General features: G+C 55.3%; 2 non-coding genes across 2 annotated transcripts; both read left to right on the top strand.

Annotated features, from left to right (window-relative positions):
* The first annotated feature begins 719 nt into the window (after positions 1–719).
* TRNAL-CAA (transfer RNA leucine (anticodon CAA)) lies at positions 720–831 on the top strand. The gene is made up of 2 exons: positions 720–757; positions 786–831. It is a non-coding gene; the product is annotated as a tRNA-Leu (tRNA).
* A 1,330-nt stretch (positions 832–2,161) lies between these two features.
* On the top strand, positions 2,162–2,234 carry TRNAV-AAC (transfer RNA valine (anticodon AAC)). Its single transcript has one exon. It is a non-coding gene; the product is annotated as a tRNA-Val (tRNA).
* The last annotated feature ends 266 nt before the right edge of the window (positions 2,235–2,500 follow it).

The raw sequence follows: 2,500 nt of genomic DNA, 5'->3' as shown, positions 1-2,500 counted from the left end.
TCGCCAATGGTTGGCTGCTTTTAAGCCCATGGCCCAAGAGGCAGTGTTGGAAATTCCCCCTCCTTTGTAATCATGCGCTGGCGGCGAGCTGATGTATAAAGGTTTGGACATGCCTTCTGGGTGGGGACTGCCATGGCTCGCGCCACTGTTGCATCCAGCTTGGTCTTTTGTATGTGTCTGCAGCCTGTGTGTGAGGTGCTGTGAGTGCTGCCATGTAGGTCCGGCGCAGGCTTGCGCCAAACTTTCACGTTGGTGTGTGCCACCTGGCAGGTACCAGCGGGCCCCATGAGACATCAGTGCCACAAAGCCTTTCAACTGAAAGCTGTCCCAGCACACTAGAGCGCAGCCTACCAGAGCTGTTTCTGTAGTGTAGTGGTTATCACATTCGCCTAACACGTGAAAGGTCCCCGGTTCGAGACAGGGCAGAAACATGGTGCTGGTTTCTTTTTATTTCCACAATGTCAATCGGACACATTTGACCGCATGCAGGTTTCGACAGGTATGGACAGGCCGGCACTACGCCATGAGTGATCTGAGGCCAGCCCTTATTTGCACCCTGCAAACTGTCCACTGGCTCCATCAGTGGGTTTTTCCTGCCATCCCTGGGTCCTTAAGTGAGTGTTTGGGTACTTTTGATGCAGAGATCGGGGCATGAAAACCGGCGCTGGCACCTGGCGACATTGGGTACTGAAGAATCTTTCCCAATCCTGCCCATAGCTGTCAGGGTGGCCGAGTGGTCTAAGGCGCCAGACTCAAGAGGCGCAGCTCTTCCCTGCATCTGGGTGTTCTGGTCTCCGATTGGAGGCGTGGGTTCAAATCCCACTCCTGACAAGCCAGGCTCATTTTTTTGAGCACATTTCAGAGTGTAAGGCTTGCGGAAAACCTCGTGGGGGCCCCCGAATGCAGCGCCCGGCAAGCCTCCCTGTTCTCTTCTGCTGCCTTGCAACTGGAGCTGTCTGCCAGAGACGCCGGAGGCACACCTGCCCTTAAACCCCCACTGGCCCACGGCTGCAAAACCTGCATTTTCTAGTGGCTGGCTTGGTGGCATATGTCACTGAGCCCAGTCTACTCAGGAAGTGAAAAAAGTCCCCTTCACAGTTGGAGAAAGTGCTCTCCTGCCACCTGTCGGTCGTTGAAGGCACCACACCTCAGCAAAATAAAAATAAAAAAACAGACATGCTGAGTTCGGGGGATGTAAAGGTATTTACATAGCAAGAACAAGGGGCTGTTGGGAGATGACAGAATCCATGCTGCCCCAGAGTTCTCTTCTGAAATTCGCAGGAATCCAGAGGTTGGAGCGGGCTGAGGGAGTGCGCCTTCTTGCCTCTGTCGGCTTTCAAGACACATCCTCCTGCTGGGAAGCTGCCCACCCTGAGCAGCACAGGTTTGCGCTCTAGGCCGGTCGGCCACATATATCTCGCCTGATCGAGCCCGATCGAGCGGCAGCAGATGGCCTTTGGCCAGCGAAGGCTGCCGCTCTTCTTCTTGTTTCTCTGCTTGAGAGGCAGCTCAGTCCTCTGCGCTTGCGCCAGGGGCAGGCCACGTGACACGCAGGGGTCAGGCCGTGGAGAGACTGGGGCATGGCGCCAAGTGAGGTAAGCAGACCGCCCCCCTCCCCCTCACTGCTCTCTGCATGCGGTGGCTCGTTGGTCTAGGGGTATGATTCTCGCTTAGGGTGCGAGAGGTCCCGGGTTCAAATCCCAGACGAGCCCTTTTTTTTGGAGCGCCGAAAACAAAAAACACAGAGTCCCCAATTCCCCCCCAAAAATAGTTTGTGCGTGACCGTATCTGGTTCGATGCCCGTCGCCAATGGTTGGCTGCTTTTAAGCCCATGGCCCAAGAGGCAGTGTTGGAAATTCCCCCTCCTTTGTAATGATGCGCTGGCGGCGAGCTGATGTATAAAGGTTTGGACATGCCTTCTGGGTGGGGACTGCCATGGCTCGCGCCACTGTTGCATCCAGCTTGGTCTTTTGTATGTGTCTGCAGCCTGTGTGTGAGGTGCTGTGAGTGCTGCCATGTAGGTCCGGCGCAGGCTTGCGCCAAACTTTCACGTTGGTGTGTGCCACCTGGCAGGTACCAGCGGGCCCCATGAGACATCAGTGCCACAAAGCCTTTCAGCTGAAAGCTGTCCCAGCACACTAGAGCGCAGCCTACCAGAGCTGTTTCTGTAGTGTAGTGGTTATCACATTCGCCTAACACACGAAAGGTCCCCGGTTCGAGACCGGGCAGAAACATGGTGCTGGTTTCTTTTTATTTCCACAATGTCAATCGGACACATTTGACCGCATGCAGGTTTCGACAGGTATGGACAGGCCGGCACTACGCCATGAGTGATCTGAGGCCAGCCCTTATTTGCACCCTGCAAACTGTCCACTGGCTCCATCAGTGGGCGTTTCCTGCCATCCCTGGGTCCTTAAGTGAGTGTTTGGGTACTTTTGATGCAGAGATCGGGGCATGAAAACCGGCGCTGGCACCTGGCGACATTGGGTACTGAAGAATC

The sequence above is a fragment of the Ambystoma mexicanum genome, chromosome 2q (genome assembly GCF_040938575.1).
Source record: "Ambystoma mexicanum isolate Mex_15411 chromosome 2q, UKY_AmexF1_1, whole genome shotgun sequence".
In the NCBI taxonomy this organism is placed as follows: Eukaryota; Metazoa; Chordata; class Amphibia; order Caudata; family Ambystomatidae; genus Ambystoma; species Ambystoma mexicanum.
This window is presented reverse-complemented; position numbering and strand designations above follow the sequence as displayed.